General features: G+C 40.1%; 1 protein-coding gene across 2 annotated transcripts in view; it reads right to left on the bottom strand.

Annotated features, from left to right (window-relative positions):
* The window catches only part of LOC143135392 (NACHT, LRR and PYD domains-containing protein 12-like), a 270,809-nt gene that overhangs the window by 44,854 nt on the left and 208,019 nt on the right, over nt 1–17,936 (bottom strand). The window lies entirely within an intron of this gene.

Below are 17,936 nucleotides of genomic sequence, written 5' to 3'. Positions count from 1 at the left end.
GCACAACGTTGGCACAACGGCATATCATCCGTTGGCATGACGTTGTTTACTGACGTTGTGCCAACTTCATTTTGTCCGGTGGGGTAACGTTGTTTTGACGTTGGCACGGAGAAAATCGTCGTGCGTCACAATAGGCCTACAAAAATCCGTTTATTGCAAAACGTTGGCTTATAACCAATTGCCAACATTTTGTTTTTATTTTCCATTGCTAGTCCATACCGTGAAAATGAATGAACATTATACTTTTATTATCATGAGCAATGACTTGTTCTCCAGTAGCCTACAAGCCTATATGGAAATGATTGCTTCCGCAATTGCGCATCATGCCTAACAGCTGTTCTAAAACCAGTGGCCTCTCGGGGCTTGTTGCTTAATTCAAGACAGGCAGGCAATATGTTATAAATGTTAATATTATTTATAATATTTATTGACAATAACAAAAATAACAAAGAAATAAATTAATAAAAAATGTTTAAAAAAAACACCAACAAGGAATTGGGGGGTGGGCTGCTCCGGTTCCTCCAGATCATGGAACTATTCTGGAAAAACAAAAGAGTTTGCTCATCGATCCATTTATCAAAACAATGCAAAGTATGTGGGGTTTGCCATATGTGCTACTTACTCGGAGTCAGAATCGCTGGAATCCGAATCACTGAATTCCAATTGACGCAGACGCTGGCGCTGAGTAGCTGTGGAGAAAAGGAGACAACCATCAGTGACAGATTGCCCATTTAGGAGGTTATCACTGAAACTAGGCCTAGGAGGTAAGAATGTTTTTTTTTAATTATTTTTTAAAAAATGTTTACTGTCCCCATCTATTATATGAAAATGCGCTTAACGTTGTAACGATCTGAATTGCGTTGTATTGAGGCATGCTAGGCTATATTTTTAGTTGAAAATGCATCTCCATTTGCAAATAGCATTTTCATATTGCAATCAATCGTGAAATGCACAGCATGCACAGGCCTACTAAAGCCACGCGACAAAATGTTACCTGAGAATGAATGCACGTGATGTTTGCATGAACCACGCGACATTAGGTCAGTTTGGCCTAGGATTAGCCATAGCTAGGGCACTGGACACTTGGTGACTGTTTGACATGTGATAAGGTAAGATTTTTAATTATTGTCTTAAAATAAGGTTAGAAGACTAAGCTAAACTTGGTTACTTTTGTGTGAAGAAATGAAGAGTTTGGTTCCAAAACGCTATCTCCTTTTTTTAAAACATTCAGGTTATTTAATGTGTATTGTGTTGTTTTGATTGAGTAAAGATATATAAAATAACAACACCCAGTTACAGTTCTACTGAAATTACTTTGAAAACTAATTGTAAAGAAAATATTTATGAAAATTCATTAAAATGGTGGCGTTTTGAAACTCTTCAAATGTAGCACATAGCTCGACATATTTTGTAGCCTATGCTACTTTGGAATAATTAAAATACATAGATATTTATGTTTTTGGTATAATACAGAAATATAAGCAACTGTTGTTGAAAGTCCCGAGTACCGCCATGTATAGGCTAATAGAAAATCGGAGAGATTTCTATTTTGGGTAGGACTTTTTGCCTCAGTATTTTCTGTCAGTCTAAAGCACAACTGATATTGCCATCTATGTACTGTAGGTAGCCTGCTTTGTTTAAAGATCGTTGTCTTTCAAAGAAATGTAGCTGGGCTTTGGATGATATAAAATCACGGTGTCTCTGCAACAAATGCGCATTAAGATTAAACGAGGTTGCATTTTTTGGTAATTGGTGGAGTAGCCTAGGCTAGGAACACGAAAATCAGTGGGGCTGTTAAAGCGTAACTGGCCAGAATGCATCCTAGGGTGTTTTTGTGAATGTACCCTAGTCAAACTTTAGTTTAAAAGCATAATTATAGCCTACGTCCGAAGCGCCACTTTTAGCTTGTCGTCGTTTTCGGGTCAAATGGCTTTTTTAATGGAAATCGTAGGGGCACTACTATTTTGATACATGATGGCATCAAAATAGCTATTTTTAAAAAACCAAGAAGGCTCGACACAACATGAAACTTTGATCGAAGTCATCTGTGTCTCTACACATGAACTTGAGCATTGTTTGTGTACACAGAGTTTACTAAAAGAAAGGTTTTTAAAAACTTAGTTTTTCTGCTCGCCGCCATCATGCCAGCCAAGGAGTGAGTTGTCCAAAACCTTTCTTTTTAGTAAACTGTGTACACGAACAATGTTCTCAATGCTCGAGTTCATGTGTAGAGACACTGATGATTCTAAATAGCTATTTTGACGCCATCATATATCGAAATAGTAGTGCCCATGAATAATACTTATCATAAATGCTCAAACATTGCTTCCTAGATAATGTGAATTCCAAGCTACAAAACTGAAGTAATTCTAAGGACTGACAATTATATGAATGTGATAAAGACAGGATTTGAACAGAAATATTTTACAGGCTTTTGGTTTTGGGACCCATTCTTGATTAAGACAATGTTTTAACAAAATATGAGATGGTGCAGCAAGAACCTTAGATGATTTAACCTGGAATGACCCATTGCATATACTTAAATGTCTGCCACTATGTCTTTGGATTTCCCTCTTCTTATTCAGGTCTGTAACATACCGATTACAGGGCTCTGCGGTTCTTCAGCTCTCCTCTTCCTTCCTCCACTGCGGTCACTGCTATACTTAAGCCAGTTCTTAATGTGGCTGTCGCACTCGCTGGCAGTGATATTTTGCGCTGCCGCAGCACCTGAACAGGTAACAGTTCTTGATCATTGAAAATACAATGCACTATTTCCAGGAGAATCAAAAAGTGTCTATTAAGCACACTGTATTTAATTTTTCTTTTACAATGACAGCAATGCAGTGGCATTCAGACACCTCTTATAGCTGCAGTGATTTTTAAAGCTGCAAAAGCCTTCTTTTGGCCTCCTCGGCCAAGCCAATTGTATTGGGTTGCCAGTGTGTCTGTGATGAGGTGACGCATTATTCTCCTGACCGCGTCCCCAGCATTCATCCCACCAAGTGCTGTAAGGTGTGTTGTCTACAGATAAGAACAGAAATGTACAGATGTATATAGATTTTATACAGTTAAGAACAAAATTATTCATACCCCTGGCAAATATTAATTTAATGTTGATTTTCTCTCGACCAATATGTTTGTTCTGACTGAAAATGAAACTGCCACATGTCAAAAGGTTGCTTGACAATGTGGTAGAAACATGGAAATAGAAGCATTTTCATCTTTTTTTTTACATATGTATGAATTTTGTGTCCAAAATTATTCATACCTTTTTTTAGATAATGACTGGAAAGCCTTGTTTGGCTGTATGTTTTGGATCATTGTGTGGTTTAATGGCCCGATGCCGCCTATTGGGACGGGTTTCTCGGCAGACTGCCTGATTTTTTTTCCTCCAAAAATCTTACTGTAGCCCCTTGTTTTAGTGTTACCATTTACTTTGAGAAGGTCACCAGGTCCCATTGTCTGGAAAAAAACACCCCAAGCTAATACATTTCTATAATAGCTATTCTGCACTGTGGATATGGTGTTTTGATGGTTGACATTTGCAGCACATCCCAAAATGGACCACTTGGTCATCATGGATGCTGATCATGGATCACTCTTCTTAAAATGCACAACTCTGCTTAACCTTTTATAAGGACACACCTGAACAAAGAATATAGCTTTTGCTTGATTTTTAAATGGTTATGAACTAGGTTTCCAGACTAGATCTCCCTGAAATAAGATCTAGGTGGGCGGGGCTAGGCTAGCTGTCTAGAATCATTGTGAAGACATTGAGAGGCTTGGTATGTATTATGAGAACCATTTTGAGAGCTGTGATGACAAATAAACATGCTTCCAGTGATTATTTAAAAAGGGTATGAATAATTTTGGACATGCCATTTTTCATAAAAATGTTCAAAAAATATGAAAACTGATTCTACCACATTATCTTACAACATTTAGCCATGTAGAAGTGTCATTTTCAAACATATTGGTCAAGAGAAAATTAACATTAAATCAATATTTGCCAGGGGTATGAATACTTTTGTTCTTAACTGTATAGAATGTGTACTGTTGACAAAACATAATGCAGTTGGTTCCAAAGTATTCAACCAACGTGAAATTTTTCACCATGTTGTGGTCATCAATGTAGTCAAATACATACCATAGCTTTCTCCTGTGCTTTCTCTAATAACACATTCTCCACTCTCCTCAGATGTTCTTGTGTCTGAATTGGGAATGTGAATTCCTCTGGTAGAGAGGGCGCTGCTTGTGCTGGCTGCTTCTTAGCCAGGGCCTGGAGAAGGAGGGTGTTCTGGCGCACTTGCGCCTTTATCTCCTCCAAGGCCCTGAAAATTAGCTGGTCACGCTCTATAGGTAAGAAAGGTTTAATAGAAAAACAGAAACATTTCACATTGCTTTAGAAAGTGTTGTGACTTAAATGATTATGTTACACAAATGATATCATCAGTCATGTTGCAGACCAGCAAAATGTTTTGTACCGAATGTGTTTGTCACAGGCTGTGAGTAGGAGGTAGTGGGAGCACTCAAGACCGATGAAAACACCGGTGGTGGCTGGAGTACAGGCTGGAGTACAGGTAGCTGTTTGGAGGAGCCTGGTTTCGCAGGTGGTTTCACTGGTTGTTTCGCTGGTTGTTTTGCTGGTTGCTGGTTGGCGATGGAATGGCGTGGCTGAGGTAGAGCTTCAAACTGCTCCACCACTTTGGCAGAGGGCCTGCAGTATGACAACAGGACAACACCACAGGTATTAAAACATCAGTGAATCTTAGACTTTTGTTAATTTGTGTACTGTACGGTTCTTACATTCTAGGCCTTCTGAAACTTTCATCCTCAGAAGTGAGGGAGTCTTTCTTGGTGGCCCTCACCAGTTTCTTCCTGGCCGCTTCATAAGAATCTGTATTTGAGGGAAACATTTGTTAAACAAGGAACCATATTGCAGCATGTATAGAAATGAAATGAAGTTGCATTATGATGAATCATGTTATCTCTCTCTCTCTCTCTCTCTCTCTCTCTCTCTCTCTTTCTTTCTCTCTGTGTTTGTTTACAGGAGGGTCTCACCATATTTCTTCAGTACCCTGACAAAGAACTCCCCCCATGTCTCATCAGGATCCTCCTGATTCTGGACAGCCACCTTACCCCGTTGCATACTTTTGTATGGTGGCCAGAACGACACTTTTTGGTCGACACTCAGCCAGCTTGTGGGCACCACTTCAACCTCATTCTTTTCCGTAAATAGTACAATTGCGAACATGATCTGTAAACTGAAATGATGAACAGATGAACTTAGCTTAACTAACTAACTAACTTATTTATTTATTTATTTATTTATTTATTTATTTATTTATTACTAACTAACTAACTTATTTATTCATTTATTTATTTATTACTAACTAAATTATTTATTTATTTATTTATTTATTTATTTATTTATTACTAACTAACTCATTTATTTATTTATTTATTTATTTATTATGTATGGTTCAGTCGGTATATTGCAAAGCCATGTTTGACAGGCATTGCAACCATTTTGGCATCAATGGTTTTCTCTGACAAAGCCACCACCTCTACAGACAGTCCTTGAACAAAAGCAATATTCAAATTGAGGGAGTCAACTGGGGATGTGAAAAACGACTGTCTGTTTAAAAATTTCCGTCCCAAAAACTGTGTGCAGCCATCAGCATTGAACATTTTTTCAATTCTGAATATGCTGTGCCCACTCAAAACTATGTTGTTAGGCGCATGGACTGATAAAAAGAATTTGGGACAGGTGTAGTGAGAGAGTAGACTGTGCAACACTGGACTGACATTGACTGACTGACTGACACTGCTGTTTAGTTTTTGTTCAGCGATGCGTTTTACAATTTGCTGCAAAGGTTGGTTTGGCTTTCTGATCTTTCTTTTCAGTTGATGCAGAAAGTTTTCGAAAGGAAAGGCAGAAATTCTCTGCAAGGGGCCAAATTTTCTGACATCGTCTGCCAGGTGGATTAAGCTATGGACATTGTACACAATGAAATCGCCATAAATCACAGAGAAGTTTTGGACAAAGACTCTGATCACCTTCTCGGCGTAATCACAGTATGTTTTTGACAGCTGTGGGCTGCATAGAATGGTTATGCCCACATGCAGAAGGAGGAAGTGATCGTACATAACATCAGGCAGTTCGTTTTTGAGAGCAATGGGACCCGTATACAAAAGAAATGTCCGAAATTCAGTTGCTTTCCAACGGTCCACCTCTGTTAGGGATCTCCCTCTTCTATTGAACTCTTTTGGCAAGCTTTTTCCAAGTTCCACTATTTTTTGTGATATTGATGTTATTGTTCGGTTGCCAATTCTTGTGGGTAGTGGGCCTCGCATCCACAACCAAATGAGCTTTCTCACTACTCCCAAACACACTAAGTGCATGTAATCGAGCACAAATTGGGAGACCATGCCAATGTTGATGTCAGTGAGGGGACTTTCACCATCCTTGTGGTGATCACTTTGTAATTTGGCCTTAAAGCTCTCGTCTGTACGTGGTGCCGCCATTGTCTCAGGGAAGTTTAATCTGTTATTGCACCAAACACCCTCCTGAACACACCTCTCGCAGCCGTAATACGAATTATGATATTTTATGTTTTTGAGGAATGCTCTTGCTGGTGCATCGCATACAAAGGCCGAAATGATTATTTTGTGATTTTGTTGGTACATAACACCACTTGAGGAGATGACTGACATCTCCTCCACAAAATCGGAGAGATACTCTGCCAAATTTGATGGTTTTTTAAACCCAGAGTATAATGCCACAACGAAGGGAATTTGGTCTGGGTCTTCTTCAATTAATGCCAATATTGGCCAGAATTGGTTATTGCTACTTTTAAAAAGTGGCATGCCATCAATATTGATTTGCAGGTGGAGTGTTTGAGCGATTGTTAGGGTGGGACTGTCCTGCATCCTCACCAATACACCTTTAGCTAATCCAAAATAGTGCATGGAGCCCCCTGCTTTTTCTTCCACCTCTATGCTTTTAGGAGTTGACAAAAGTGTCCGACCATCTTTTGGGAGATCTGCATCGGGCAGGTGTTTGTTAAGGACAGCAAGAAGACTTGAAAGATGGCTGATTGGTGTGTTTGTTTCCACTGCCCACGCCTTTAAATCGTCACGTAATTTAATGTTGTCATATTCCTCATCAGGACTGTCAATGTCAATGTCAAAGTCCTCGTCTTGCATACAGTAATCGATATTTTGGATTTCCTCCAGACCACAGGTGGCGCTTATGTCCTCTAAACTAGAGCTAGTACTAACGTTACACCAGTCTCCTCCATCACAGCTGTCTAACGTTTCCGTCCCTGACATGTAGGAGTCGGAGCCATGGTCGGAGCAGTCGGAGTCGTGAGTAACGCTAACTTTTTCCACATTAAGTGATTGTAGCATAGAGACAATGGCCTCTGTATTTTTTTTTGTATGCCGTCTTAAAGACCTTTTTGATAGCAATTTGTTGCTCTCTGCCATTATTGTGACAGACAATAGCGTAAAGTTTACTAGATAACTGTTAGCATCAAGCAAGCTATAGCAGCTAGCGATATAGCTAACGTTAACGTAACCGTTTTCAGCTAACTTTAGCGAGCGAATCCGACTAACGCTAATTTACACAGTTATCGTTCTTGGTTTATGGTGTTGCGGTCTTGAAAGTGACCTTATAACCACTACTTTACCTGAATGTTGACCAAAACACCACAGTGTCTAATGTTAGACCAAAGTCTGTCGTTGGCGATCCCAGGTGAATTGAAAATCAGTTGATTTCAGTTAACTTTTATTCATACGCGCGCAGGTGTGTGTGTATCATAAGCACGAGAGCAACCTATATGTTCTATATTGTTGATGAACACAGTGGACCTTTTAACCTGTAATGTGTAGTGTAGCCTACAGTTTTTTTCTCCTACTCTCTCTGTGTGTGTGTGTGTGTGTGTGTGTGCTTTCAGACTCTGGAAAAATGTACTTATGAGGGCTTTATTTCCTTGAAGGTAACTATATTACACCCCCAGACACACACACATCAGTAGTCCTATGAGCTATGAGATGTCAGATTGTGTGTGTTGACACTGGAGGCACACTCACCTGTCTTATGTTCTTCAATGGAGGCTGAGGATGATGAAGACACTGTCTGTATGCTTGGAGTTGTGAGGGGAATTCTTGTAAACATGCACTACCAAAGTTTTAGCCTGATGAGCCAGACCTCACATCTTGATGTAGGACCATTCGCAGTGCTCAGTCCAAGGGGCGGGATAAACGGTTGTCTTTCAAATTCCCTCTGCACGCAATAGGATAGTGCTACAACCATGCATTTTCCCACCAGCGGAGCTAGTTGTTCAAACTTTTGCCAATTTAAACAAAGCTTAACTCGTGTCACGCTGTTCGCCAGCAGCAGCATCCATCTTCTTTGTTTTCAAGTAGCAGGGAATTCACGCAGAACAGTCGCAACTATGCCATCATTATGTTAAGTCCGCTTACTGATTCTATACACGATGTGATTGGCCTGACTGAAGTTGAATTTTTCCAACTCGCAAGCCAACGGAGAGTTGCTAGACTACCCTGGCAGCAAATTACATCACCTTGGCCGCTAGGGTGCGTCTAGATTTCTAGGCTACCAAAGTTTGGGATCACTTAGAAATTTCCATTCCACTCCATTATAGACAAAATACCAGCTGAGATCAATTACATTGTTTTTTTGTTTTTTTAATCAGTGCAACAGTTTTCAGGTTACACAGTATGCGCTTACATAATTGCAAAAGTGTTCTCTACTATTGTAGAAAGAAATGTCTTATCTCTAATGCAATATTTACATTGCCCATTATCAGCAACCATTCATCCAATGTTCCAAAGGCACATTCTGTTTACTAATATATAATTTCTCTGTTTCAGTAGCATCTGTTTCCTGTTACCAGCGTAACACAACACAGACTGTTTTTCTGCCGTGTATTCAGGGCACAGGCAGCTAGCGGATAGTGAGGCGATGTTTTAGCTTAGAAACTGCGTGACATGTCAACAACGTTTGTATTTACTTGTCACAGCCTGGCATACTGTGTTCATTATTCCATACATCTGATGTGTAGGCTAACTGCTGAACTATGAGGTCCGACAAGGGACCAGGGCTATAGGCTACAGTCAGGGCTACCCTGCTGAAAAAAAACAGCCTGACCAGCTTAAGGTGGTTTGCTGGTTGACCAGCTTGTTTGACCACCCTATGATGGTTGACCTGCTAGACCAGCAAAACTCATGCGACAACATAGCTTCGGCTGGTTTACCCAGCTTGCGATGGTAATTCAGCTGGTTTTGCTTGTCGTATCATCTCAAGTCATTTTAGCTGGTGTTGCCGGTCTACATTGCTGATTTATCTGGCCATGCCAGGTTATGTTGGTCATTCTAGTAAACCAGTATGACCGCCTTACACACACAGTATGCACTTACATAATTGCAAAACTGTTCTCTACTGTTGTAGAAAGAAATGGCTTATTTTTAATGCAATATCTACATTGCCCATTATCAGCAACCATTTATCCAATGTTCTAAAAGCACACTCTGTTTACTAATCTAATATCATTTCTCTGTTTCAGAAGCATCCATTTCCTGTTGTTACCAAAATATAGTTTTCAATATAGATCGACAGATAGATACTTTATTGATCCCCAAGGGGAAATTCAATTCAATAAGAACCTAGACAAGATAAATTCATATATTGAAATTGGTCAATTGTTATTTCCATTGAATATTTTTATTTAAGTACACCAAGTAAGTACAGAAACCACTGTAAATGTGCCTTTGGCCTATTTGATCCATGCTTGCAAATACACACACCTTCAGCTGTGTTGCTGTGTGTGTGTGTTAGAGGGTGATTGACTAAATAGCACCACTGTACATTGTAAAATGAGTGTGACAAACATGTAATGCAACTTTTTTGTTTGTTTTTAAAATCCATGCTATCTATTTCTCTGTCTAATGTATATTTTTTTGTTTCTATCTGGTCCATTCAGGTGCTCTCTGCAGCTCAGAATGAGATTGGCTGGGACTTAATGGCACGCTACTGGGAAAGTGATTACTCACTCATGAGTGAAATAGTGATCTCGTATACTGTGAAATGCCAGTATTAAATAAATGATGGGCTTGTAAACATTGGGTTTGTGTCATGGTTTTCAGCAACAAACATACTTTACATGAAACTGTAAGATGACATTCACTTAAATTGTGAGTTATTAGGGGGAAGGCTGAAATCATTTGACAAATTAACTTTGTCTAATACAAAGATTTACTTGTTTGTATTAGGTGTAATTGCAGTGGCACATTATGATACACATTTAAATAATGCCCAGTCAGACATAAGGAATTTTCTATCAGAAAAACTTTATTGGACCATGGCAGTCATATTTTATGGTGAGGTCACGGGCAACTCCAACTGAAATATCTGATGTTACATGATTAGTGCTTGGATCTCATCTAGCCTATAACCAGAAAGTTGGACATCAGTTCCACCATGAATAGCCTAACTGCTTAACAGTTATACCCATTAGAGTGGAACTTCTAATGGGTGAGCTATAGTATACTTTTTGTTGGAGTTGCGATAGCTTGACCTATTTGGGAAATGCACTCTTTTTCAGTGACTTCTGTGGGTATACTTAGTTACTTATTGGTCATAGGAATAAGTTGGCTACTGCTTTTCTTGATTGCATGTGGGAAAACAAATATCCTAGTCTTACAAACAGAAGCAGGTATGTATAATCTACACACCTATGGCTGAAAAAGTTAAGGTTCATTTAGCAAATGTTATTTTGTAGTATTAAAAAAGATTGTTTTATAATTTATCACGTAATTAGCACGTTTAAGATAATCACTGCAGTTGCAAACAGCCGGTCGGTGGACTGCCGTTGGCGTGACTGTGTTTCAACGTTGTAAATCCTCTTGTTTTAAGGCCTTTAAGAGGTCTTACAAACTTCTAAAATTATCTCACAAATGCAATAAATAATAATAATAAATAATAAAACCCGAAATCTTGCGTTGTTGACATTCGCTGCAGTTGCAGCCAGTCGGTGGACTGCCGTTGGCGTGACTGTGTTTCAACGTTGTAGATCCTCTAAATATTTTTGTTTGACGCAGCTTGTCGCAGAACAATCCAACATTCTATAAACCAACATTCTATATACAATTGCTTGAGGCGCTGCGGTTGTTGTGACATTGTTTCAACGTTGAAATTCCACCTCCGACACTGCCAACCAATGGCAACGTTGTGACAACGTGTGCTTGCTATCTGGGTATAGTTCATGCTGTGCCAATATAATATAATATGATTTGTCTAGGCTATCATGTGTTTAGCAGCCGATAGGCCTACTGCAGTAGATAATGGCCTTATATTTTCACAAAGACTAAATGCAATTTAAAACAGGACATTCTCTCATGAAAATAGATTAGAAACCTGTGGATGGGAAAGATAACCTAGTCACAAAATAACTGAAGCTGAAAATAATGAAATGCTGTTTTATTATTATTTTAGCTAGTTGGTTATGTTTGAACATGAAGACTTCCTAAAACATGGCTGAGATTATTACCAGAGCTCAAGTTTGAAATCTACTCATTTCAAATAAATGCTTTATGCACCTAATGTAGCAGGCCTATTCTACACATATCAACTTATGAAGAACCGTCACCATGACAACAACGTGTGTTTTTAGTTCATGCAATCAGAATGTAGAATGCTACATGTACAAGTGATTTATAAAGTCTATGTGAATGACCATCAGAATGTAGAATGCTACATGTACAACTGATTTATAAAGTCTATGTGAATGACCAGCAGCAGGAGAGCTGGTCTCTTCCGCGGACTCTGGTGCTTGTGCAGCGTGTGGTCACTAAGTGATCTTGCACAGGGACACAGAGTCTGAGTAGCCAAGCTCACACCCTACATAGAGGGGCTCAATGAATGTGGAGGTGCACAGGGACACAGAGTCTGAGTAGCCAAGCTCACATCCTACATAGAGGGGCTCAATGAATGTGGAGGTGAACGTGTGCAGGTGGGGGAGTGGATCCGAGGAGACGCTGTAGAAGGACAGAGTGGCAGCTGGCCAGTCCAGAAACACTCCTGTTCTCCCTCTCCTCCTCTCAATGTTTTTATACACCACAGCTACCCTCACTTATAGCGGAGAGTTACAATATACAGTATATGTTACATATTGATGGGGCACTAAATTACAATATGGATGTCTACCATTTTACATAGTTGCAGTCTCACAGTTTGCCACCAGGTGACCTCCTGGCTATTCTCTTTACAAACTTGCCTTTGCAGTTTCCCTGTTCACCACTAGAGGCGCTCATCAGCACTCTGGAGTTTAGACAGGGCTGTAACTGTATTTCCCTGTTCATCACTAGAGGCGCTCTTCAGCACTCTCTATGGAGTTTAGACAGGGCTGTAACTGTATCCTGTGGTGGAATGTAGTCAGCTGTGGCGATGACTGCCATGAACTCCCAAGGAAGGTAGAATGGATGACACATGATGCTCCAGATGAGGCGAGCAAGAGTGTGACAGGATGGTGATATTTCTGGGATCACACCACTTGCTATTCACCATGACGCAGACACCTCCACCCCAAGAGTGTGATGGTGATATTTCTGGGATCACACCACTTGCTATTCACCATGAAGCAGACACCTCCACCTCTGGATTTACCTGCCTTTAGTGTTCTGTCCACCCGTAGAATGGAGTTTTTGGATGGAGTTAAAGCTTAGTTCGGAACATGGCATCCATGTTTCAGACAGGCAGATGATGTTGCATTCTTGACGTATCTGCAGATCAGAGGCGATTGCTCTAAGACCAGTATTGGGTGTAACGCGTTACAAAAGTAATGTAATTACTGTAATATATTGCTGTTTGCGGTAACGTGGTAATGTAAGGCATTACAAAAAAAAATTCGGTAATATTTTACTCGGTACAAACTTCAGTAACGCGCGTTACAATGCATTTAACCCGAAATTAAGTGGTGTTTTGTTTTGATACATATTGATACAACAGAGGAGAAAAAATCAGCGCAAAATAGTAGAACGTTATCTCCTGATACTGGTTGAATATGACTGCTGCAGCAGACTCCCAGGCGGACTCTATTTGCGGGATGGACATAAGCCTACGCTCATTATTTTCAGCTTGTCAGAGACAAGGCTATGAAGAACATAATAGTTAGTGCACTTTGTGTGCGAAACCGAAAGATCTCTTTATCTAAAGTAGTGCCACGCTAATCTTTTTGATTCTTGATAAAACACAAACTATGCTGTTGTGCATGTCAGCTTTGTGCTGTGAACTTGAATTGAAGAGAATAACGGGATAGAAATGCAGAAAAAGATTGTGTAGCCTGGCAGTGCCACCGCTCCCACCACGCGCATCACGCACTTTGCGTTGGGCACCAAAGGACAGAGGGGGCACCCAAATGTAACCAATGAATAGTAGCTTTATTGCAAACTGCGTTTCACTCTTCATCAATAACGTTAACAATGTCAAAATGCACTAACACGATGTTACATGCAAGTTTGATACCTTTTGGGTTCTCTCAATCACCACGTAGTACTAGAATTGGTGGGTCTTCAATCATTCGTTTTCCAAGCATTTAGGCTACATGAAGCACATGATATGCTGAGTCGACTGAAACGTATTCCATTCAGATAGCTAGGTGGATACCATAATTCACTTGTATTCGCAAAACGAAATGTGAAGCAACATGTCATTGCATACTTCCATTTCCAAAGCAATGAAGGTTGCTTCAAACAACATTGTGCATATTATTGTTAATATTGTGCTATCAATGTAACTCAAACAAATAAGGCTTGTAAACAAGAGCTGGCAAAAGGGCATTATGACAACGTAAAGATCAATGCTCTTAAAGTGACAGTGCACCATTTATAGGTAAAACATAATTTCTTCAGAAATTAATGTTTAAAAACACACAGGTGTTTGAGTGTTTGAGTTATCATTTAAATGTCACTCACTCAAAGCCACTCACTTAGGGCACAGAAATGGCCAGCAGGCCACCATCTTGACATGTCTTTATTAAAGGAACCGTATGTAAAATATGTATTTCAATTAATCATAAAATTGCCCTGATATGTCACTAGACATTAAGATATCATGTTCATTTCAAATACTTATATCCCTGACAACAGTAGTCTGGCCAGGATATTGTCATTTAAAAAGTGAAGTTGCAGCCCTCAACTGATGTTGATGTTGTCATGTTGTGTTTTGGCCTAATGCGCCACCCTCCACCTATCTACTAATCACAAAGTCAGTAGTGTTTCGTCATCCGGTTGCCAACTCTGCCAGTCAGAGGGGAGGGGAAGGGGATACACCGCTCTACAGTCATTTGAAAGTGATTGTAGTACCAGTTTTGGCCACAATCTTACATACGGTTCCTTTAAGCTTTGATTAATATAGTAGGCTCTCTATTGATTTTAATGAGTAGGCCTAGGCCTTAAAGTTACAGTATTTCTATCACAATTTAGCAGACTTTGACCTTTTGTCGGTTTTTAACAAAATTCTGACTATGATTGTTCCTTGTATTGCATCATGAGCACTGCGCCTATTGCATTCTACTGTTGTTAGCCTTAAGCCTAGCTCACTCATTATGCTAAACCACATCTCCCTCCATTGGAAGAGCAAGCTGCATTGAGCGTAATAAACTGCATTTAGAATGGCAAATCCATATTTCTAGATATTTTGGTGAAAGTAACTTAAAAGTAATGCAATAGTAGTGTAATGCCTTACAATTCAGAGACAGTAATATTATAATGTAACAAATTACTTTTAAAAGACAGTAATAAGTAATACATAATACATTATGATTTTGAAGTAACTTGCCCAACACTGTCTAAGACTACAGGGGAAGCTCAGCCTCCTCTAAAATATCACGGAAAATCGCATCAAATAACACTATTACATTAGCTTCTAGCCTACTATTCCAACTAGAACATGCTGAAAAAATGTTCAACTTCATGGCTAGTTTGTTCAGCAATAAGGTTTTGCCGGTCATTTATCGTGATTTCGCACCCGTAATACATTGCTGTAACAACACGATCTATCAAAAAACCATGCAAAAAACCCATAGACGCTCGGCTTCACTGGCTTTCAATGGCACTACAGAGTGGGCTGATCTCAGTGCAGAAAAGCTACACGTTTATTGGACAAGCGCCACAAAATCGTCATTTCCAGGGAAGCCCGGCGTCTCTGGGAGTGAATGGGACAGTGGGATGGCCCGGACGCCAAGCTTCTGTATGATGATTGGAGGAACCGTTATAGAGGCTGGACTCTTTTTGATTGACAGCATATGTCGCGATCTGACAGGAAGTGGTTCAAGTTCAAGGCAGGGATGCGTTAACGTTAGTGTTGGCAGGTGAAGCCGAGAGACAAGGCAAGTTACAGCTCAAATTCTCATAATACAGTCGGTTTCTATTTGTCTTTGTAAATAGCATACTGTAAATAAAACCGTAATGTGGAGTTACAAAGTTTGTGACTTGCTTTTGTTCCAGTTGTGTATTTAGGCTAAATTAGGTAGCGTGTGTAGGCTACATGCCATGTCTGCCATGCCAACTCTATAGCCTACTGTTTGGGATACTTTTTGCCCTCAAAGAACAATATAGCACCTTAATAATATTAATTTAATAATTTACCATTTTTATCAGAGCTTCCCCTGTTCCAAAGAGCAGCAATCGCCACTGCTGCAGATATGTTTTGTTGATATCTTATTCTGGCCCTTAAACCCATCTTATTCTCCAGAGACTGAATGTTGGCCAGCAGTATACTTGGCAGAGGAGGACTGTGTGCTTTTTTACTGAGTCTATAACACTTGAACAATATTATCCATTTACATTCATACAATATAACAATATTATCCATTTACATTCATATCTTGCCATATGCTGACAAATACTTTGCCTAATTGCTTGATAGACTGATGAGATACCAGTGCAATCATGGTTGAAAATACTCCCGAAACACAGAGACAACTAAACAAAGTATGTATATATATATATATCAAAAAAGTGGATGTTGCTTTATTCCAGACAATAAGCCAACAGTCGTGGAAGGGCATTTCTGAGGTTAAATCTCACTATAATTACTAAAATGTGCAATACATCCCATTACAACCCACTGATTCGATCCATATTCTTACCGTCCACTAGGCTATTTTGGCGTGAACGAAACATGACGTCACTAGAGATCCAATCAGATGCCGAGAGGATTCATGTCAGATTACATTGACTCAGACAAACACTTGTTGGAAATAATCCCCCACACATATACACACACGCACACCCCCTGATATAAACACACATTTTTTCCATACAGGTGTTTGTTTTTTTACAAGAGAGTACATTTATTCAGACAAATACTGTATGTGTGTGTTGGAAATAAACTCCCACCTGACACAAACCACTATCTCCATTTCCTTTATTAACAGCTTACATGGTACAGTACTTCAATGACATCATTCAATGCCATCCTCTCTAACGCACACACACACACACACACACACACACAGAAAGACACCAATACACACACATATATTTCACATCCATAGAGGTGTTTTTTTACAGTAAACCTCTAGGACCAACAGCATTTTGACAAGAAAAAAGCAATGCACTGTCATTTCCATTCCATTCCAGTTTGTGTGTGTGTGTGTGCGTGTGTGTGTGTGTGAAAGTAACAATGCACTGTCATTTCCATTCCATTACAGTTTGTGTGTGTGTGTGTGTGTGTGTGTGTGTGTGTGTGTGTGTGTGTGTGTGTGTGTGTGTGTGTGTGTGTGTGTGTGTGTGTGTGTGTGCGCGCGCGCGCGTGTGTGTATGTGTGTGTGTGAAAGTAGCAATCCACTGTCATTTCCATTCCAGTTTGTGTGTGTATGTGCACCTTTCATAGATATCTACACAAATCCAACGGTCCATTAGGTCACATACATCAGAGCAATAGCAAATCCTAACAGTGTGTGTGCTCACATCAGGAGCTGCTGGACAACAGGGTTAGATTCCATCCAGCTCAGGGTCCTGGATCAACACTCTACTGTGTGTGTGTGTGTGTGTGTGTGTGTGTGTGTGTGTGTGTGTGTGCTCCCTGACTGCAGACCCTATCCTGCTCAGGGCTGTGTGCATATGCTCACTTCATTGTGTGACCTGCAGTGTGTTGAACTATGTGCTGTTCAGCCCTGCACTCGCCTCCACTTGAACCCGCAAACAGCAGCACCACGGATCGGGAGTCCAGCTGAACTAAGAGCCCAGGATGCTAACTCTCTCACTCACTCAACTCTTAAGGCGTCGGGAGGGACGTGTACCAACATACATGCGGCACAGCTATGGAACAGATGGCTACTGTTCCACTGGGGTTCTGCACCACAGACCCCATCCAGTTCAGGCTGTTGGATCTACACACTGATGCTCAGTATTGCCACCTGCAGGATAACGGAAGGAAGATGATCATCAATCAGTGTCCATGACAACCGTTTCCTACTGAGTCAGACCGCATGAGAGACAGAGGGCTCTATAGACCTCTGAAGTTTGCCTACAAAAAAGAACCAAAACGGACATCTTTGCCCATATAAGGAGATCCGGTTGTTAATTGAAGCTAACTACCTATGGCAAGTTGCATTGCAAGTTAGCTCTGGGGTAGCAAAAATCTAAGTGTGCCGCCCTCACGTACCGGAGATTACAGTATCCACTCGAAGGCAGAGGACAAAAGTTTGTCTAGGAAAACGTCTGCATTTCAGACTTTTTTCATCCCCGCGAGAGTTTAACAGGTGCGATAATTCAAAATTCCCATGTTATTTTCCCAAAGGAAAAATCACCAGATACCGGATGTAAAAGATGGCAGCTTTTTTGTAGGCGAACTTCAGAGGTCTATTGTGACATCAGTAACAGCAGCCATAAGAAACACATTCACA

The sequence above is a fragment of the Alosa pseudoharengus genome, unplaced genomic scaffold (assembly GCF_046254945.1).
Source record: "Alosa pseudoharengus isolate Yale_2024_CS ecotype anadromous, Long Island Sound unplaced genomic scaffold, YU_APseudo_1.1 YU_APseudo_1.1_scf_1, whole genome shotgun sequence".
Classification (NCBI taxonomy): Eukaryota; Metazoa; Chordata; class Actinopteri; order Clupeiformes; family Clupeidae; genus Alosa; species Alosa pseudoharengus.
This window is presented reverse-complemented; position numbering and strand designations above follow the sequence as displayed.